The sequence below is a fragment of the Bufo gargarizans genome, chromosome 3 (assembly GCF_014858855.1).
Source record: "Bufo gargarizans isolate SCDJY-AF-19 chromosome 3, ASM1485885v1, whole genome shotgun sequence".
Taxonomy (NCBI): domain Eukaryota; kingdom Metazoa; phylum Chordata; class Amphibia; order Anura; family Bufonidae; genus Bufo; species Bufo gargarizans.
The window spans coordinates 228,411,839-228,435,846 of NC_058082.1; positions in this window are offsets into that span (position 1 = coordinate 228,411,839).

Here is a 24,008-nt window from a genome sequence, read left to right on the forward strand (position 1 = left end):
GTTGGCAAGTTTGTTTGGGATGGGAAGAAGGCTCTAAACCAGCTTTTATTGGGCTATGGGAAAGGGACCTGAGTGTTGAATTTTCCCAGGAAGAGATCTGTCAACTATTACTGATTCCTCACAGATCATCCAGATGTGTCCGTACCCAGGAAAACAGCTATAAAGTCTTAACTCGCTGGTACAAAACTCCAGATATCACCTGTAGATACAGTTTGACTGGGTGGGACACATGTTGGAAATGTGAAGAAAACAAAGGATCATTCTTTCATATATGGTGGACATGCCCACTTATACAGACTTGGTGGTCCGAAATATTTGATCTGGCCAACAAAATCTGTAACCTCACAGTTCCAATGACCCCCCAATTAGCGCTTTTAGGATTTTGTCCTCCCATCTTAAGAAAGACTCCTACAAAACTCTTTTACAGCATGCTAAGTGCTGCTCGTCTACTTGTCCCGAAATTTTGGTTATCAACCGAGACCCCTTCTATATCCCAATGGAAAGAGAAAGTAGACCAGATCTACAGATTTGAGGAGATATCAGCCTGGGAGGATAGAAGGTTCTCTTCCTTTAAGTCCGGATGGAGTGCCTGGACTAAATACAGGAACTTTACATAGTAACTCGTAAAGGATAGTCTTATTTATGTTGGCTTTCTAAGGAAGAGCACAGTGCAACTCCAGACCTATCTGAAATGACTGTGGTTTTGAGTATGGTGGTGATAGACAATTAAGAATGTGTTTAATACATGGCTCACAGTTTCCTTCAACCATCTACTATAATGCAATGCTGTAAAGCGATACTACTGTCTGTAACCTGTCATTCAACCGGTTTATTACATGATGTACTTCATTTGTATGTACTTTATTTCTCAGTAAAAAATGTTTAAAAAAAAAAAGCAGAAGAGACTGCTGCATGACTTGGGGCTCAGACTGCTTGGCTGATTTGCAAGGGGGTGAGGTGAAAGACTGATGGACATCGGCTGCAGGTGCCAACTGTGGTCTTTCAGCAGGAGACTGGGTGGGAGACAATGTGAAGGAACTGGATCCACTGTCAGCAACCCAATCTACTATCAACTGTACTTGTTCAGGCCTCACCATTCATAGAGCCGCATTAGGCCTGACTTAATACCGCTGCAGGTTCCTGTCGCCTACTCGCACCTGAGGAAGGGTTTTCACTTGTGCGTGTAGCTGGCACAGATCAACCACGTCCTCTCCCTGCAACAGGAGCTCCACCAGCAGCACCACGACCTGGGTCACGTCCCTTATTTGACGCTCTCCTCATATTTCTCGAATTTAGGATCTTGCCCTAAATGGGTGTTTAATTAATAGTAGAATAGAACGACAGTATGTACAGGGTGCATCTCACACACCCTGAACCAGATTTGGCCTCAATTAAATTTGTTTGCCCAAAATGGCTGTATTTAAAATACCTGAATCAAACCCCTGTATTTAAAGGGTGTATCTCACACGGCCTGAACCAGACTAGGCCTCAATTAAATTTGTTTGCCCAAAATGGCTGTATTTCAAATACCTGAATCAAACCCCTGTATTTAAAGGGTGTATCTCACACAGCCTGAACCAGACTAGGCCTCAATTAAATTTGTTTGCCAAAATGGTTGCATTTCAAATACCTGTATAAAACCCCTGTATTTAAAGGGTGTATCTCACATGGCTTGAACCAGACTAGGCCTCAATTAAAGATTTGTGCACAAAAAGGCAGTATTTCAAATATCTGAATAGAACCACACTATATAAAGGTTGTATCTCACAATGACATATGCAGCAAAGGCTGCCAAATAAACGTTTTTTTTTTTGCCCAAACGGGTGTTTGTTTAATAACTGAATATGGCAGCAGTATATAACCCTGGAATTTCAAACGTGCTGATGCTGCAAGGCCTGAAAAATGTTGTATTTTGCCCCAAAAAAGGTGTTTTACTAATAGAAGAATATAAGACCTGTATATACAGGGTGTATCTCACACGGCCTGACCCACACTAGGCCTCAATTAAATTTGTTTGACCAAAATGGGTGTGTATTTCAAATACCTTAATAGAAGCCCTGTATTTAAAGGGTGTATCTCACACGCCCTGAACCAGACTAGGCCTCAATTAAAGATTTGTGCACCAAATGGCGGTATTTCAAATATCTGAATAGAACCACACTATGTAAAGGCTGTATCTCACAATGTCATATGCAGCAAAGGCTGCCAAATAAACTTTTTTTTAGCCCAAATGGGTGGTTGATTAATAAATGAATATGGCATCAGCATATAACCCTGGAATTTCAAATGTCTTGATGCTGCAAGGCCTGAAAATTTGTGTATTTTGCCCCAAAAAAGGTGTTTTATTAATAGAAGAATATAAGCCCTGTATATACAGGGAGTATCTCACACGGCCTGACCCACACTAGGCCTTAAAGATTTGTGCACCAAATGGCGGTATTTAACCACTTCAGCCCCCCTAGCTGAAACACCCGTAATGACCAGGCCACTTTTTACACTTCTGCACTACACTACTTTCACCGTTTATTGCTCGGTCATGCAACTTACCACCCAAATGAATTTTACCTCCTTTTCTTCTCACTAATAGAGCTTTCATTTGGTGGTATTTCATTGCTGCTGACATTTTTACTTTTTTTGTTATTAATCGAAATTTAACGAAATTTTTGCCAAAAAACGACATCCATATATAATTTTTTCTCTAAATTTATTGTTCTACATGTCTTTGATAAAAAAAAAAATGTTTGGGTAAAAAAAAAAAAATGTTTGGGTAAAAGTTATAGCATTTACAAACTATGGTACAAAAATGTGAATTTCCGCTTTTTGAAGCAGCTCTGACTTTCTGAGCACCTGTCATGTTTCCTGAGGTTCTACAATGCCCAGACAGTAGAAAAACCCCACAAATGACCCCATTTCGGAAAGTAGACACCCTAACGTAGTCGCTGATGGGCATAGTGAGTTCATAGAACTTTTTTTGTATTTTTTGTCACAAGTTAGCGGAAAATGCCAACTTTGTATAAGAAAAATGGGAAAAGCTGTCTTTTGCCGAGATATTTCTCTCACCCAGCATGGGTATATGTAAAATGACACACCAAAACATATTCCCCATCTTCTCCTGAGTACGGCGATACCACATGTGTGATACTTTTTTGCAGCCTAGGTGGGCAAAGGGGCCCACATTCCAAAGAGCACCTTTTGGATTTCACCAGTCATTTTTTACAGATTTTGATTTCAAACTACTTTGCACGCATTTGGGCCCCTTAAATGCCAGGGCAGTATAACTACCCCACAATTGACCCCATTTTGGAAAGAAGACACCCCAAGGTATTTCGTAATGGGCATAGTGAGTTCATGGAAGTTTTTATTTTTTGTCACAAGTTAGTGGAATATGAGACTTTGTAAGAAAAAAATTAAATTAAAAAAATCATCATTTTCCGCTAACTTGTGACAAAAAAAAAAAAAAAAAAAATCAAGGAACTCGCCATGCCCCTTACGGAATACCTTGGGGTGTCTTCTGTCCAAAATGGGGTCACTTGTGGAGTAGTTATACTGCCCTGGCATTTTAGGGGCCCAGATGCGTGAGAAGTAGTTTGCAATCAAAATTTGTAAAAAATGCCCTGTGAAATCCGAAAGGTGCTCTTTGGAATGTGGGCCCATTTGCCCACCTAGGCTGCAAAAAAGTGTCACACATGTGGTATCGCCATACTCAGGAGAGGTTGGGGAATGTGTTTTGGGGTGTCATTTTACATATACCCATGCTGGGTGAGCGAAGTATCTCGGCAAAAGACAACTTTTTCCATTTTTTTATACAAAGGTGGCATTTGACCAAGATATTTCTCTCACCCAGCATGGGTATATGTAAAATGACACCCCAAAACACATTCCCCAACTTCTCCTGAGTACGGCGATACCACATGTGCCACTTTTTTGCAGCCTAGATGCGCAAAGGTGCCCAAATTCCTTTTAGGAGGGAATTTTTAGACATTTGGATCCCAGACTTCTTCTCACGCTTTAGGGCCCCTAAAAAGCCAGGGCAGTATAAATACCCCACATGTGACCCCATTTTGGAAAGAAGACACCCCAAGGTATTCAATGAGGGGCCTGGCGAGTTCATAGAATTTTTATTTTTTTGGCATAAGTTAGCGGAAATTGATATTTTTTTTTTCTCACAAAGTCTCACTTTCCGATAACTTGGGACAAAAATTTCAATCTTTCATGGATTCAATATGCCCCTCAGCGAATACCTTGGGGTGTCTTCTTTCCAAAATTGGGTCATTTGTGGGGTGTTTGTACTGCCCTGGCATTTGAGGGTCTCCGCAATCATTACATGTATGGCCAGCATTAGGAGTTTCTGCTATTCGCCTTATATTGAGCATACAGGTAATGAGATTTTTTTTTTTCCGTTCAGCCTCTGGGCTGAAAGAAAAAAATGAACAGCACAGATTTCTTCATACACATCGATCAATGTGGATGAAAAAATCTCTGCCAAAAAAAAAAAAGGAGGGGAAAGGCGTCTGCCAGGACATAGGAGCTCCGCCCAACATCCATACCCACTTAGCTCGCATGCCCTGGCAAACCCGATTTCTCCATTCACATCAATCGATGTGGATGAATAAATCATTGCCGGGATTTATTTTAATTTTTTTTATATACAAAGTGTTTGCCAAAGCATATGAACACCGCCGCCTCCTCAGCTCATATGCCTCGGCAAACGTATCTTTTACTGCAGAGGAGAAATCTCGTCTTGCAGTGCCGCATACACCGACTTTTGTGTAATCTGACAGCAGTGCAATGCTTCTGTCAGAATGCACATCAGTGCTGCAGCTAGTCGATCGGTTGGTCTACCTGGAAGGTAAAAAAAAAAAAAAAGAAAAAACCAGGCCGCAACGCAATAAATTTTATTAACTTTATAATAACCTTTGAACAGAACATATAAACTTTATTTAACTTTTGGAACTGAACATTAACTTTTTTGCTTACTGGTGTTTTTTTTTGTTTTTTACCTTTATAGGAAATACCTCTCCTTCCCCATGGGACAATGTGCAAAGCACAAATCGCCCAAAGATGTGGCGAAGTGCATTATGCACTTTGTCCCAGGTGAAAGGAGAGGTTTGCAGCAGCTGTGTGTGAATGGGCCCTAATAGCCCTGTGTGCCTGTCCTGTGAGATGTGATCCCTATGCTAAGTGTACCTGTGTGTGGTACTTCCGGAAACACTCCCCTAAGCATAGGGCATGGTGGTCAGGGCAGTCAGGACAGAAATAGCGGGTGTCACGCTTTATTCCACTCCTGCTACAGACACAACATCTTTTTCGGGGTGACGATTAGGTTGAGGTACCAGCAACGACATTGGGGAAATGTCGCTCGTGTAGACGGCTAACTACACTGGTGGATAGTGTTGATCACGAATATTCGAATTTCGAATTTTTATCGCGAATATAGCCATTTCGAATATAGTTATATATATTCGTAATTTCGAATATTCTTTTTTTCCGATTTTTTTATTTTTATTATTATTATTATTATTTTATTTTTTTTTATCAGTACACATGATCCCTTCCTGCTTCTAGCTTGTGGGCCAATAAGAAGGCTGCAATATACTTGACTTTAGGAGTAGTGATGAGCGGCAAGGGTCATATTCGAAAATGCACGATTTTTTTTTCTTGAAAAAATCGGCAAGGTAATTATTGTGTAATATGCGAATTTTCGTAATTTGAATTTTCGGATTCGAATTTTTATTGCGAATTTTTCAACTTTAAGACAAAGAAGATTATAGCACTATGTTAGCTAAATTGCTCTATATTAATTTTTTTTGAATATTCGCTATATTGCTATATATTCTTGTTTTAGAATATTACAAATATTCGAAAAAACGAAGTTATAGCAATATAGCGAAAATTCGAAAAAAAACGAATATAGAGCAATTAAGCTAATATAGTGCTATAATCTTCTTTGTCTAATAGTTGTAATTTTTTTCTCATCTGAAGTTCAGATTGGAAAAAAATTACAACTATAAAAAAAAGATTATAGCACTATATTAGCTAAATTGCTCTATATTCGTTTTTTTCGAATATTCGCTATATTGCTATATATTACGAATAATCCAAAAAACTGTTATAGCAATATAGCGAATATTCAAAAAATCGAAAATAGAGCAATTTAGCTAATATAGTGCTATAATCTCTTGGTTTTTTTCTTGAAAAAAATCGGCAAGGTAATGATTGTGTAATATGCGAATTTTCGTATTCGAATTTTTATTGCGAATTTTTTTACTTACAACTATTAGACAAAGATTATAGCACTATATTAGCTTAATTGCTCTATATTTGTTTTTTTCGAATTTTCGCTATATTGCTATAACTTCGTTTTTTCGAATATTCGTAATTATAGCAATATAGCGAATATTCGAAAAAAACGAATATAGAGCAATTTAGCTAATATAGTGCTATAATCTTTTTTTTATAGTTGTAATTTTTTTCCAATCTGAACTTCAGATGAGAAACAAATTACAACTATTAGACAAAGAAGATTATAGCACTATATTAGCTAAATTGCTCTATATTCGTTTTTTCGAATTTTCGTTATATTGCTATAACTTCGTTTTTTCGAATATTTGTAATATTCTAAATCAAGAATATATAGCAATATAGCGAATATTCGAAAAAAAACGAATATAGAGCAATTTAGCTAACATAGTGCTATAATCTTCTTTGTCTTAAAGTTGAAAAATTCGCAATAAAAATTCGAATCCGAAAATTCGAATTACGAAAATTCGCATATTACACAATCATTACCTTGCCGATTTTTAGCAAGAAATTTTTTTTTGCGAATTTTTGAATTTTCGAATATTCGACGAATATTCTAAAAAATATTCGCGAAATATCGCAAATTCGAATATGACCCCTGCCGCTCATCACTACTGGTGGATGGGGCCATGGAACTTCCTGGATACAGGAGGTTCTCAATGATCTATTCCTGAAATTTGAGGAAGGATCCTGTTCTCCCAGCCTTACTGTAGAGAACAAAACTATTATATGCAGCCAATTGAATCAAATATATAGACACCTTCTTATACCAGCGTCTGTTGCGTTGGGAAACTAAATACGGAGCCAACATCTGGTCATTGAAGTCCACCACTCCCATGTGAAGGTTATAGTCGTGGACTGAGAGGGGCTTTTCAATGACACTGGTTGCTCGCTCAATTTGGATTGTTGTGTCTGTATGAATGGAGGAGAGCATGTAAACGTCACGCTTGTCTCTCCATTTCACCGCGAGCAGTTCTTCGTTACACAAGGCAGCCCTCTCCCCCCTTGCAAGACGGGTGGTAACGAGCCGTTGGGGGAAGCCCGCGCGACTAGTTCGCGCGGTGCCACAGCAGCCAATCTGTTCTAGAAACAAATGCTTGTGTAGAAATTGTCCACATAAAGATGGTACCCCTTGCAAAATAAGGGTGACACCAAGTCCCAGACTGTCTTCCCACTGCTCCCCAGGTAGTCAGGGCAACCAACCGGCTCCAGGGTCTGATCTTTTCCCTCATAGATCCGAAATTTGTGGGTATAGCCTGTGGCCCTTTCACAAAGCTTATACAATTTGACCCCATACTGGGCGCGCTTGCTTGGGATCTATTGTTTGAAGCCAAGGCGCCCGGTAAAACGTATTAGGGACTTGTCTACGCAGATGTTTTGCTCAGGGGTATACAAATCTGCAAATTTCTGGTTGAAGTGGTCTATGAGGGGTCAAGTTTTGTGGAGCCAGTCAAAAGCTGGGTGGCAGGAAACGCAGGATGGTCTCAAATCGTGTCCTGGACATAGCAGCAGAGAACATGGGCATGTGATGAATTGGGTTTGTGGACCAATATGACCGCAATTCATGCTTTTTGGTTAGACCCATGTTGAGGAGAAGGCCCAGAAAAATGTTAATTTCGGAAACTTGGACTGGTTTCCACCGAAAAGGCTGGGCATAAAAGCTTCCCGGGTTGGCAGATATAAATTGAGTGGCATACCGATTTGTTTCTGCCACAACTAAGTCCAAGAGCTCCGCAGTCAAGAACAGCTCAAAAAATCCCAGGGCCGAACCGATCTGAGCTGTGTCAACCTAAACTCCAGACTAGGCGGTGAAAGGGGGAACTACAGGTGCGGCTGAAGTTGGGGACTGCCAATCAGGGTTTGCCAGCACCTCAGGGATTCTAGGGCCTGTCTGGGCGGTGGCTGCGACGGGGTAACTACTGCACATGCCACCGTACCAGCTTTAACTGCTCTTCTGGTGCTCACCACTTCACCATGTTGTACAGCAGTGCTGGTACTAGGTCCAGGATGGGCTGCGCTGCTGGTGTATGCCTCACCACGTAATCCGACAGTGCCAGCCCCACTCTGCTGCCCTTGAAGCGGATCCTGCGCAACCTGTGGTCTAGCGACACGGGGCCGGGTATGCCTGGTGCTATCAGGGACCTCAACCTCCTCGTCCGAACTTTGGGTCAGACTGCCACTGCTTTCTACAGGTTCATATTCTGACCCGCTAGATTCATCAGATGAGGGTTCCCATTCCTCATCCGACTGGGTCAGAAGCTTGTAGGCCTCTTCAGAAGAATACCCCCTGTTTGACATTTGGGCTACTAAATTTAGGGGTATTCCCTGAGACTACCCAAGAAAAAAAGCAAACCTGTCTTACAAATGGGAGGCTAGCGAAGTACCGGAGGCCGCTGCGGTTGATAAAAAATATCAAAACTGATTTTTTTTTTATCGCCGCAGCGCTTGTAAAGTGATTGTGCAGTGATCAAAAATAATAATTTTTTTGTCACTGCGGTGGGGCGGGCGTTGGTGAACACACGTGTGTGCGACCGATCAGGCCTGATGGTGTAAACACTGCATTTTGGGTGGAGGGTGAACTAAGGGGACACTAATACTATTATAGATCTGACTGATCAGTTTTGATCACTTACAGATACTATAAAAGTACAAAAGCTGATTAGCAATACGCTAATCAGCGAATAAGTGACTGCGGTGCGGTGGGCTGGGCGCTAAACGATTGCTAAACTACCTAACCAAGGGGCCTAAACTATCCCTAAAACCTAACAGTCAATTCCAGTGGAAAAAAAAAGTGACAGTTTATACTGATCACTTTTTTCTCTTTCACTAGTGATTGACAGGGGCAAGAAGGGGTGATCAAGGGGTTAATTGGGGTGCAGGGGGGTGATCTGGGGCTATGTGTGGTGTTTGGTGCTACTCACTGTGATGCCTGCTCCTCTGCTGAGACCAACCGACGAAAAGGACCAGCAGAGGAGCAGGGAAGCCATTTAACACATTATATATACAAATATAATGTGTTAGATGGCTTCTGAATGGAGATTTTAAAAATCGCCAGCCTGCCAGAAACGATCATTGGCTGGCAGGCTGGTGACGAAATTGTGCTTGAACTTTTGCCGGCCCGCGATGCGCATGCGCGGGCCGGCTCAGACCGAAATCTCGCGTCTCGCGAGATGACGCACGGATGCGTCCAGGAGGAATGAATCGACCGCCTCCAGGACGCATCCATGCGTTACGCGGTCCAGAGGAGGTTAAAATATCTGAATATAACCCAAATATATAAAGGGTGTATCTCACAATGACATATTCTAGCAAAGGCTGCCAAATAAACTTTTTTTTGCCCAAACAGGTTTGTTTAATAACTGAATATGACAGCAGTATATAACCCTGGAATTTCAAACGTTTTGATGCTGCAAGTCAGGAAAAATTGTGTATTTTTCCCCAAAAAGGGTGTTTTATTAATAGAAGAATATAAGCACTGTATATACAGGGTGTATCTCACATGGCCTGACCCACACTAGGCCTCAATTAAATTTGTTTGCCCAAAATGGCTGTATTTCAAATACCTGAATAGAAGCCCTGTATTTAAAGGGTGTATCTCACACGCCCTAAACCAGACTAGGCCTCAATTAAAGATTTGTGCATCAAATGGCTGTATTTCAAATATCTGAATATAACCCAAATATATAAAGGGTGTATCTCACATTGACATATGCAGCAAAGGCTGCTAAAAATTATTATTTTTTGCCCAAACAGGTGTTTGTTTAATAACTGAATATGGCAGCAGTATATAACCCTGGAATTTCAAAGGTCAAGATGCTGCAAGGCCTGAAAAATTTGTATTTTGCACAAAAAATGTGTTTTTTTAATAAAATAATCAAACCCCTGTATTTAAATGGTGTATCTCACACGCTCTGAACCAGACTAGGTCTTCTTTTAATTTAGTTTTCCCAAAATGGCTGTATTTCAGATACCTGAATAGAACCCCTGTATATACAGGGTGTATCTCACACGCCCTGATCCACACTAGGCCGCAATTAAATTTGTGTGCCCAAAATGGCTGTATTTCAAATACCTGAATAGAAGCCCTGTATTTAAAGGGTGTATTTCACATGCCCTGATCCACACTAGGACGCTATCAAAGAATTGTGCCTAAAATGGCTTTATTTCAAATAACTGAATAGAAAGACAGTTTGTAAAGGCGGTATCTGCCCAAACGGGTGTTTGTTTAATAACTGTTTCCCCTTCACTCGTTATTATATGTGTTTTCCATGCTGGTTGTTCAGTGTTATATGTTGGATGCATTTTGCACGCTATGGTGCTGCTGTTGGGGTGGATCATCCACACACTGCATCCATTTTATATTTCCATTACGGCTAGCATGGTAACAACTGTATTGTTATTCAAAGCCCACGTTTCCACCTGGCCTGTGTATGAGAACAATGTTCTCGCTTTAACCATGTGGCTTGCTCAGGCTTAGTAGGTGACGTGCGCTTGGGGGATAGATCCATATTGTAACCTTGGTGTGGCGCTGACTTGCAGTGCCGCCACATTACTGCTGCTATTTATTTATTTCATGTCTACGGTTTTTGTCTTTTATGTGATGAATTAATAAAATATTTTGTGATTTACGTATATGTGTGTTGTTGTTTATCGGATCCATTTGAGTTTTGCTCACACAGTTTTCTCATTGTTTTTGAGAAGCATTTTGGTTATAACTGAATTTGACAACAGTATATAACCCTGGAATTTCACACATGGTAAGGCTGCAAGGCCAGAAAAATTGTGGAATCTGGCAAAAAAGTGTGTTTTTAAAAATCCTGAAAATAATGGCTGTATTTCTAGCTTAAATTGCACACTGACTAATCCAGATGTTGTATATTGCCCAAAAAGTGTTTTTTGGTAACAGATTATGAAAGCTGTATATATTAAACTTGAATTTAACACTTGCAGATCTGGAAAATAGTGTGTTTTTTTGGCAAAAAAGTGTGTTTTTAAACCCAGAAAATGATGGCTATATTTCTAGCTTAAATTGCACACTGACTAATCCAGATGGTGTATATTGCCAAAAAAGTGTTCTTTTTGGTAACATTATGAAAGCTATATATATTAAACTTGAATTTAACACTTGCAGATCTGGAAAATAGTGTTTTTTGGCCAAAAAAAGTGTGTTTTTAAAAGCCCAGAAAATGATGGCTGTATTTCTAGCTTAAATTGCACACTGACTAATCCAGATGTTGTATATTGGCAAAAAAGTGTTTTTTTTTTGGAAACAGAATATGAAAGCTGTATATATAAAACTTGAATTTAACACTTGCAGATCTGGAAAATAGTGTTTTTTGGCAAAAAAAAGTCTGTTTTTAAAAACACAGAAAATGATGGCTGTATTTCTAGCTTAAATTGCACACTGACTAAGCCTGCAAATGCACAAGATGCAAAAAAATTAGATTTTCAATGTCCCCCGGGTGCACTGAGCTTGCATAAAATGGCCGCCGCCGCCCACCTAACTGACTTGTGCCCTGCACCAACACAATGTATGTAGATCGCTGAGTTAGATACAGGTTTTGAGCAAAGATTCTCTCCTATTCCCTCCCTACACAGCAGAGTGATGTGCAGCGCTATGTGACTCCAGCTTATATAGAGGCAGGGTCACATGCTACACTGGCCAATCACAGCCATGCCATTAATAGGCATGGCTGTGATGTCTTCTAAGGGCACAGAGTTCATTGCTTGTTGATAGGCTGCTCTGCAGGACTTGTGGACCTATTAGCTAGCGATTTGTGTCACTATTAACACTCTAACAGCCTGTCCCTGCTCCACTCAGCAACCTCTCCCTACACTGACAAAAGACGGAATGTAAAATGTCAGCCAGATCAGGTCTATTTATAAGGTATGGGGTATGTCCATGTGCTGATACGTCTCAATTGGCTGTCCTGTACCACCTGATGGATGTGTCAAAGTTCTTCACAATGTAAAAGAATATGGCGCTGGCGAATATCGCCATATGGTAAAGTTTGCCGCGAAACGACCGCCGGGTGAACCGCAAGGCCATCTCTACCTCTTACAGGAGCATTATGGAATGCTCGATTTGTCTGCAACAAACTCCTACATTTACAACCTTTTCAGCTCTCACAAACTTTCCTTCCTGGCTTTGACATAAACATGGCTCAAACCCTCTGACATTGCCTCCCCTGCTGCACTCTATTTTGGTGGATTTAATTTTACTCAAACCCCCCCACCCCAGCTGCAAACATGGTGGAGGAGTTGGTCTTCTATCGAAGAACTGCTTCTTCATCCCATCTCCACTGCCACCCTCCATAATGCTTCCTTCATTTGAAGTACACTCTGTCTGCATCTACTCTTCATCAAACCTCCAAATCGCTATTATCTAATGCCCCTTGAGTGTGAGACTCCTCAGGATTTACACTCCCTAATTCACTGTTTTATGGCGGCTAACCTGATGTTATGTCTGAAGATCTATTGTACATATATTGGACTGGCTTTAGTGAGAACTACACCTGGTGAGTGTGGTGATAAAGGATGGAGATTAAAGGATGGAAAATAGTATTTTGACACTATGGGCACTAAGCAACTTATTGAGTTAAAATGTTCATTATCAAAATTTTCTGTATTTTATAATGCATATTAATAGTTTCAATTAGAGTCCATCTTATATACAGGCTCTCAGCATCAGCTGAACACATTTACTGGCCCCCCAATTACCTAAAAAACACATATAAACCCCCCCTTTCACATATCTCAGACTGGTATTTGCTTATGCATCTTATTTTGCAGTATACAAAAGCATAGTAGAATTCACTATTCTACGCCTAACAAGACCACCCCAATAGCCCCCATAAATGATACCAAAATATTCACATGTAATATGTGATATATCTTTATTAATACAAAAATTCATAGACAAGGTGAAAACAAAAGAAGAGGAGGAGGAGGTAGCTAATCTCCTCACTCCTGATACCCCTGATAGAGGGAATCACACAGGTACTCAGTTCAATTTAATGATGTTATAAATATCCCTGGGTAAAACATGCATATAAATCCCCCAAGATGCACAGTGGGGATGATTTAAACTAACACTGTGCAAAAAAAGAAATGAAGGTTGATAAAACAACTAATATATACACACAATGAATGGGGACCAATAACAGGCCGGAGCCATGTCCAGTCAAAGATGACACTAAAGTGTGTCAATGGGTCCGCATATCAGAGTGTGTATACAAGGGCTACTAGGGACCACAGCTGCTGGCTGCGATAGAGACTGATACAATATACAACAACAAAGTAACCACAGTGGATATATAAATGAACATACAGTAAAGGTAAAACTGCATGCAGGTGGTTTGGGAAAACCAGTGGCCTGTGAGAAAGGTATCCAATCTTAAGGTCATATGTCATGGCCCAGTGGGGGACCCACAAACCACACAACCATTGCGTAAAAATGAAACAATAATACTGTGAGGAAAATTGTCAATTACCCATGTTGAGCGAAGTACCCGAAGCAAAAGTTTAACCTATGCCCCAATGCGCATTTCGCCACCCTACTGGCTTCGTCAGGAGGCTGATGTAAGTGAATTTAGAGCGGGTATTTATGCTACATAAGCACCAAAGATGAATCAGTAACACCTGTCCAGCAAAGTCAATGCACCTGAGGTTTATGTATAACGCATGTCCAGCATGTTGAATAGGGATCACGTCATCATAGCGCGCCACCCCGACGCGGCACGCGCTCACGTGATCACCCGCATCATCCTGTATGGGTTACGCGAGACGCAAGACACCTCCCACCTCGGCCTCCGGAGAAGGAGAGCCAAACGGAGCACCATAACAACCCGCCCGCATCAGCGCATGCCTAGAATGCGTACACCCCAGATGCTGCAAGATAAGTAGCGATGAAAAACATCATATAACAGGTTTTCCAATCCAATCACAGCTTCAAGGGACACATGCCTTACATCAAAGGTGCTGAAAATACAAAACACATGACACATATAATATAAAATTGCATAAAAATACCCACATACGATCTCCACAGAGACCGAAAATAAAAAAGCGCAATCATAGAAAGGGCCTTTGAACCCAGAGGGATCTCAGTTTTAAGCAGAACTATCCACTTGGCTTCCCTCTGCAATAAAGCCTTTTTTATAATCACCACCTCGGCAGCCCAGGGATACCTTGTGGATACCCCTTGCTCGCGAACCACTCGGATCACAATTATGTTTTTCTTTGAAGTGCAGAACAATGGGTTGCGACTTGTTCAACTCCTCCAACCTCACTGTTTCTGCCTTTCTGATCTTACTTGTGTGTTCCAAGATCCTCACCGAAGTTCCCTGGTGGTCAGGCCCATATACAGAAGATTGCAGGGGCATTCTAGAATGTAAATAACTGCTGTGGATCTGCAGTTGATGTGATATACTATTTGATATTATTTATTACCACTAGAATCCCTAAAGGTAGTTAGCCTTGACATATACCAGCAGTTTCCACAGGGGAATGACCCCCATCTGAGACCCTTGCTGACAAAGAGACCACCTCTGCCCGATGGGACATAGTGACTCCTTGTCAGCAGGTCTCCCAGATTTCTTGACCCTCTCCATGTAATTAACGGATAGTCGGAGAGTGATCCCCTGAGATCACTGTCCGACAATAGGATAGGCCAATAGTGGGACAGACTGTCCCGAATCTTGCCCCAATGACAATTGAAAGGTGTAATGAATCGTAGTTTGGTGTCATTGCTCTTCTGTTTACTCACCAACAGGGAATCTCGGGGGGAGCCTTTGGCTCTTATGTAGCCTTTCCTGATGTCATATTGGTTATAGCTCCTATTACGGAATCTGGTGGATAGATCCCTAGACTGGTTCTCGAAGCGTTAGTCACTGGATCAGATCCGATACAGTCTTAGAAATTGGCCAGTAGGTATGGTTTTAATCGTCTGTGGATAATGGGAGAAATTAGCATGTAATAAAGCATTGGTTGCTGTAGGTTTTCTGAAGAGGTCTGTGGAGACCCTGCCACCTGGTTCTCTACGTAGCAAGATACCCAAAAACTCAATTTGTTCCCAACTATGTTTCCATGTGAGTTTAATGTTAAGATCATTGGCATTGAGTTGTACAACGAAATTGTCAAGTTCTACCAGAGGCCCCTGCCGCACAAATAGGATATCATTGATATACCTAGACCACGAGACCACTGTACCAAACAGCCCCAGGAACAGATTGGCATATGAGGGCGCGCATTCCTGCATTATGATTTTGGATTCTTCCCTGACTTTGCTTATGTACCTCACCTGACACTGTCATGTTCCTCCAGTCCTGGCCTCTGGCTTACCTGTTACTATGTTTTTAGTTTATTATTTGGCCTGGCACCTCTTGCATGTCTTTCTGTCTATGAATTTAGCAAAGTTTAGATCCCTTTAGGGAGTTTGTTAATACTTTGGTATCCCTTTGTTATCATGTCTCAGCTTAGCTAGCATAAATTGGATTCTGGCTTTAAGGGTCTATTGACACTAAATGGTACATGATTTTTAACATCTTATTTTCTCCAATGGGAAGCTTCTTGGGACTTAGGTCACTGTATGTCATTACATTGCAGCCTTCACTCAAAAATATTCTCTTCCAACAAAACCTCTGCTCTAACCAAATAAACAGTTCAATGACAAATAATATCCTGATACCTCTGTCTTCGTGTACAACTCTGTCAAGATAAAATAATGTTATACATGCCTCACAATAATACTGTCCATATTCTAGTTAACCACTGTAAGAAAAGTAAGAACTGCAGTCATTTATTGGTTTCTTTACATGACATAGAATAGATAGTAATTAAGACAATGATTCAGCTTTAGAATATCTCTCTTGTACTTTCATAAGAAAAATAGAGCCGTTAGTAGTTCCAATTAATTCTGCCCTGATGATTTATTATTGTTTTGTATAATAGTTGTCATGTTATTGATCTTAAAATTCAATGACAAATATTAGCTTGACAAATAAACTGACAATGTAATACTCAAAACCTTCTTTGTCTTTTATGGGGAAAGAAAACAGTAATTATTTTAAGCAATTATGAACAAAATCATATTTTGATTTTTGATTTTGATTTTAACTAGTAGCATTGACTCCAGAAACAATAACACACAGGTAGCTGAATCAGTCCACGGTTATTCACTTGAATATACTGTGTCTAATACAATAATGGAATAAGGAATGATCTACCAAAAATGTCTGTTATAGAGTTTGGCGGCAATGCCAGACAAAACGTCAAACATAAATTTAAATGTATCAAAAGGGCTTCATTAATCCAATGAGGAACAAGACTGTCTTTTGGCCTCCATTCAGCTGCTATATGTTGGTATACTTTTTTTAAACTGTACTGAAATATTATGGTACATAGTGGGCCACTGTAAAAATGTATGCTGCATTGTACTTATTTTATTTTTTACAAAAAGGGTGACATATTGTAAGCCATTGTATGCCTACACTTCCATTGGAGGTATACGTCAGGCAATCTACCCAGCAAATACCTTCCAATGATTGTCTACACAAAGCCTAACATCGGTTTTTTAACCTTGAAGTATGTAGATGATGTTATACTTTTATTTATATATTACTAATTTTACTATTATATTTTGGGAGGAGATAAAGTGTAGAGAACATATTCTTAGCATGAGTAATAGCTTTCAAAATACTTACTTGCTCTGGACTCTTCCATTTTTGTAAGAGTTGAGAAAAATTATATATAATTTGCCTAGAAATTTGGCACTGTCATTGTAATTGATGAAAGGTGCTTGATGAAAACATATTTATAGAGCATATAAAAAGTTTACGCATTATCTATTTTAAAATATAATATGTAGGGCTGTAATAGCAAGGAATGGCAATTTCATGATGACTCACAAAGTAAAACTAAAGAAAAAATATTTGATGTAATCAGAAAGAAATGAAACTAAGAGTCACTTGTATATTATTTAATTTTGTACTCTCAGCAAATTTTCATAGTAAAATTGAACTACTAGGGTCATTTAACATACTAAGGACATTGTGTAATTTTACTCAAATATATGTTTCCAAGATGCTTTGTACAATATAGTTCCTTCACAAAACAATTGGTGCACTATACAGTAGAAATTACTAGAGATAAGCAAAGTTTTCTAAAATTCGATTCAGCTGCTGCATTGTCAAATAAAATAAAAAAAAATCAGTTTGTGATGACAGGGAACAGCGATTGTACTACAACCACCCTTCCCCCATCCCATCATTGAACATTTTAGTACTTGCAGATTAAAAAATAATAATAATTGTACCTACCTCATACATTTGATCGCGAAGAGGCCACCAGATAAGTATGATTATTTTAATTTTTAACTCTATTTCAAGTAGAATTATGGTGAAAATTATAGTGACCACTGGGGTTACTTTAAGGGGCATTATAACTAATTGGGGCCCTATGGTGGTATTATAGAGTAACTACTGGGGGTACTATAGGGGACATTATAACTTCTTGGGCACAATAGAGGAGTCTTAATACTACTACTGGGTGCACTATAGTGGGTATTATTATTGGCACAATATGGAGGGCACAAATATAATATGCACTTTAGGGGAAAAATATCATTATTTGGGGCATTGTAGGAAGGCATTACTAATGAGGGCACTCTGGGAGAGAGTTATTGTAGAACTTTTATTGCTATGGGGGACTATCTGTGCATGCACAAGATTGGATGTAGCAGCAGGATAACACTGCTGGTGCACCAGGGTGGGGAGGAGGATAGAAAAGTAAGGAACCTTAGATGTCTGTGTAGCAGACTTTACAGAGATGAGATGCATCTGGAATACAGTTGCAAGAAAAAGTATGTGAACCCTTTAGAATGATATGGATTTCTGCACAAATTGGTCATAAAATGTGACCCGATCTTCGTCTAAGTCACAACAATAGACAATCACAGTCTGCTTAAACTAATAACACACAAATAATTAAATGTTACCATGTTTTCATTGAACACACCATGTAAACATTCACAGTGCAGGTGGAAAAAGTATGTGAACCCCTAGACTAATGACATCTCCAAGAGCTAATTGTAGTGAGGTGTCGGCCAACTAGAGTCCAATCAATGAGATGAGATTGGAGGTGTTGGTTACAGCTGCCCTGCCCTATAAAAAACACACACCAGTTTTTGGTTTGCTTTTCGTAAGAAGCATTGCCTGATGTGAATGATGCCTCGCACAAAAGAGCTCTTAGAAGACCTACGATTAAGAATTGTTGACTTGCATAAAGCTGAAAAGGGTTATAAAAGTATCTCCAAAAGCCTTGCTGTTCATCAGTCCATGGTAAGACAAAATGTCTATAAATTGAGAAAGTTCAGCACTGCAGCTACTCTCCCTAGGAGGGGCCATCCTGCCAAGATGACTGCAAGAGCACAGCGCAGACTGCTCAATGAGGTGAAGAAGAATCCTAGAGTGTCAGCTAAAGACTCACAAAAGTCTCTGGCATATGCTAAGATCCCTGTTAGCGAATCTACGATACGTAAAACACTAAACAAGAATGGGTTTCATGAGAGGATACCACAGAGGAAGCCACTGCTGTTCAAAAGAAACACTGCTACACGTTTACAGCTTGCACAAAAGCACCTGGATGTTCCACAGCAGTACTGGCAAAATATTCTGTGGACAGAGGAAACCAAAGTTGAGTTCTTTGGAAGAAACACACAACACTATGTGTGGAGAAAAAGAGGCACAGCACACCAACATCAAAACCTCATCCCAACTGTGAAGTATGGTGGTGGGGGCATCATGGTTTGGGGCTGCTTTGCTGCGTCAGGGCCTGGACGGATTGCTATCATCGAAGGAAAAATTAATTCCCAAGTTTATCAAGACATTTTGCAGGAGAACTTAAGGCCATCTGTCCACCAGCTGAAGCTCAACAGAAGATGGGTGTTGCAACAGGACCACGACCCAAAGCATAGAAGTAAATCAACAACAGAATGGCTTAAACAGAAGAAAATACGCCTTCTGGAGTGGCCCAGTCAGAGTCCTGACCTCAACCAGATTGAGATGCTGTGGCATGACCTCAAGAAAGCAATTCACACCAGACATCCCAAGAATATTGCTAAACTGAAACAGTTCTGTAAAGAGGAATGGTCAAGAATTACTCCTGACCGTTGTGCACGTCTGATCTGCAACTACAGGAAACGTTTGGTGGAAGTTATTGCTGCCAAAAGAGGTTCAACCAGTTATTAAATCTAAGGGTTCACAAACTTTTTCCACCTGCACTGTGAATGTTTACATGGTGTGTTCAATGAAAACATGGTAACATTTAATTCTTTGTGTGTTATTAGTTTAAGCAGACTGTGATTGTCTATTGTTGTGACTTAGATGAAGATGAGATCACATTTTATGACCAATTTGTGCAGAAATCCATATCATTCCAAAGGGTTCACATACTTTTGCTTGCAACTGTAAGTCATTGTGGGCCAAATAGAGAAGAGGAAAAAACAATGTCTACATTGAGGAGATGTCACTGGGGAAGCAATGGATATGAGAGGTATGTAGTAATGTATAGTGTCTATCCAGCAACTAAAATATGTCTTCTGTGCTAAGTTATGTGTGTGTGGCGGTTACTTCAAGAATTTGGCACATACAAGGTTTGGGCCCCAAATCTTATGAAACCTTATCAACACCCCTGGCAAAAATTATAGGTTGTTTAAGCTTCACTTGTGTCAGATCTTACATATTCAGAGTTATCTTAATTTAACAGTTACTTTTCATACTTACATTTTCCAAACCCTGAAAAGGCATAAAAATCATCAGCACAGTTGCATTCCAAAATTAATCAGATTTCAAAAAAATATTAAAACAAAATAAATTCAGGTATAAATACTTAAAGGGGTTGTACAGCCTGTTTATATTGATGAGCTATCCTCAGGATAGGTCATCAATATCATATTGATGGCGATCAGACACCCGGCACCCCCACTTATCAACTGTTTGAAGAGGAGGCGGAGCTTCATGCGAGAGTTGCTTCCTTTTTTTTACACTGCCCATCGTCTTGGAAGTGCAGTGTAATCACAAATACTCACTCAATTCACTTGAATAAAGTGAGCACTTGTAATTACACTACGGCACCGCTACAGGGGAGATGACGCGTAGTGTAATGGAAAGCAAGCAGTGCTCGCATTTGTCTGTTGCCTCCAATTCAAACAGAAGCAGGAGTGCAGGTTGTCTAAACATCGCATTAACATCACAATGCTATGCAACAAATCTGAGTTCGGCAATATTTGTCTATGATATGTTTAATCTATTGCTCTTGGCTATTTGAAGTCTGCGGAATCTTGTAAGGTCATCAATCCAGCCTTACATAGAAAAGGTAAAAAAAAAGAAAAAAAACTCTACAGCAAACTCTCTACTGTATATTTTCATTTCTTGAGCAAATTTCAATAACTTAGTGAAGAGTCTTGTTTACATACTGTATTTTCAGTACAGTATATTCTGCATGCAAATCTATCTCTAAGGACATCATTAAGCATATCTTTAAAATCACTGAAATCACATTTCTAACTTTTTTAATTCTGCTTTAAAACAGAAAACATATTCCCAGCACAGTTGATTAGTTTGAACCTGAATATTTCAAATTCTTTAACAACTTTAAAACTACACAAAAGTAATTTATTTTCAAAGCATTTTACTCAGTAGTAATGTAAATTATACAATTCACACCTTTTCCCAAAAAATTTTGAATATATGATATATGAGAGATGAGCGAATTGAATCTGATGAAGTGGAATTTGATTCGAATTTCAGGAAAACTTTGATTTGCACAAAAGCCGAATTTCCTCGCAATTTGTGGTAACTAGTGATGATCGAGCATGCTTGGCGGAATAGCTGTTTGGCTCGAGCATCGCTATGCTCGGCACATGGTGATATTCGACCGAGGGTTTTAAAGCAGCCAATAAAGGTGCAGGTGAGTACTGCCCTCAATGCAATGTTGTCAAAGTATATCTTTTATATAAAATATAAATATTTTATATAAAAAAAAAATATGTTAATAAAATAATAAAATATGGAAATCAGTCAGGAAATCCACTAGGCGGACATAAAACGCCTTTCTTTTATCTTGAGACTCTAAATTTAATTTATGCAATTAATGAAAACAAAGGGACAACCAATTATGCAAAATATATGTAATAATTTATTTATAAATGAGTAAAAATCCAATATAAAACTGACATAAGATCAATGGATAGACAAATTGACACAGTACCAACAAACCACCACTAGATGGTGGTGTAATCCACTATCACTTTCTCATCAGCACAGAATTATTAAAAGTAATATATGATAAGAAATAAATGCTATATCTTTATCAAACAGACCAATAAGTAATACATCAAGAGAAGCTCAGGATTTTCTGTTTACCAACAGGTTATAACATGACAAAATACAGATTAATACAAGAACAATAAATGTTGTCATTTAACTCTGTCTCAGCCTATGACAATCAAAAATATAAATGATATTAATATGATATTATATCCCACTCAGCAACCAGACTATGGAAATATAATTTCCCAGAGTTTTCCTCTACTCAGACAATGTCTAATCTCCCATTAGCAATATGATTCTTTGCTAAGAGGACAACTAGCATTAGGGAGGTGATTAACCCTATACGTTCCCACAATGTGGGAACTCTTGACTATATGCTGAGAGGAATATCTTAATAATATCACAAGCAAAAATATAACATACGTTACCAAGTCAAGGATGGACAGGTTTCGGGTGTGATTAGTTCTTAAAACTCTTCCAGTAGACAAAAATTAATCCAAGTTTCTTTTTGTTGTTGAAGTAAATTGTTAGTTGCAGTTATTTCATTTGAAGAGTGTAGATAGATAGATAGCTTGCTCCCCCTAACCTTTTTTTTTTTTTTTTTTTAGTTTTATATTGCTTTTATTAAATAAATGATACAAAACAGAAATAAATGCAAAAATAACTTGTATGTACCTAAGTGGCATCCCAAAAATATTTTTACTGTGTCATAGCCGTGTGAGGCCTTACATTTTTTTTAAAATTTATTTGCAGAGGGTTGATTTTAATGCGTCAATTACGTACATATAAGTTATGCCTAGAGGATTGCTGCAAAAGACATTTGCTACTTTTTTTTTTTTCTTTACCACCCACCCTCCCACCTTGCAGGAAAAAAAAAAAAAAAAAAAAAAAGGAAAAAATTAAAAATCTCTGTATACAATAACGAAAAGAAATAGCCTCCTAATTAATTATCTATGTCCCATTCCTTCCATAAATTATTCCACTTTAAGTGAGCTCCTCTTTGTTTATAAAGAATCTTCTCGTAGCTTTTCACTTTCTCAACCAAGCTCAACCAGTTTTTACAGTCTGGGGCGGTAGAGGAAAACCAGGCTCTAGAAATGAGGAGTCTAGCTAAGAATATCACCTTAATCAACAAATGAGAGTTTATGGGCTGGTAATTAACCTCCGATAAGTCTCCCAGGACCCATATTCTGGGGGACAATGGAACAGTAATTTTGAGTTTACACGCCAGGTTCTTTTGGACCAAGCTCCAGTACCTACTCACCATTGGGCAGTCCCAGAACATATGTAAATGATCTGCCTCAGATTCACCACAACGTGGGCAGCTAGAGGAGGCCCTGAGTCCTCTTCTATGTAACCATATGGGTGTCACGTAAATTTTGTGCAGAATATTGAATTGTACCACAGTGTGGTTAAAATTATGTGAAACCATCTTTAAGCTTTCCCCTATTTTCTCCCAATTTGGATGGCCCACCTCTGCAAGAAGAGAAGACCAAGCTCTCTGTCCTGGAGAGAGAACATCCAAAAAAAAATTATCCATTAAGTGTCTGTAACAGTGTGATAGTTTAATTCTCGTGACAATTTTCTTACAAATTAAATCATGTAAAAATACAGGAGTATCTATAATAAAGAAGTGACTATTTAAAGTGCTAGAAAGTGCGGACCTCAATTGAAAGTATGCATACCAAGCCACCTCACCTAGCTTTGCCCTTAATTCCGTGAGAGGCAGAATATGTCCCTCACTGACTACTTGATGTAGATACTGAACGTTTTTGGTCCTCCAATACTGGCGACAGCTTAAATCGTTTAGATTAGGAAATTTTCCGTTATGCCATAATGGGGTGCAGGTGAGTGATGCCTTAACTCCACACCAACTCCTTATGACCAGCCAGGTCTTTCTGACCATTCTGCAGAAGAGTGAGTACCCATTCGGTATATTTAGCAAATAATCAGATTCCAGTACAGTAAAAAAATCCAAAAAGCCTGAATCTTTCACTACTCTGCTGCAGAAAGGGCTATTTTCCCAGTCGTTAAAAAGACAGAGTTGGGACGCTACAAAATAGCCCTTGAAATAGGGGAGGTTAAGACCTCCCCGATTGTAGGGCATAGAAAAATAAAGAGCCTTCAGTCTAACACGCTTCCTCCCCCATAATAAATCATTGAGCATACGTTCTATCAATCTAAAATATTTGTCTGGAATCCAGATAGGCGAATTGCGCAGGACATAAAGAACCTGGGGCAGCACTACCATTTTTATTAATGAAATCCTGTCTGCTCTTGCTGGCAGGATTTTTTGCCATATCTTGATTTTAGCTCTCAACTTCATCAACAAAGGAATCAGGTTAAGTTGTAGATATTCCTGAGGTTTGGCAGAGACTG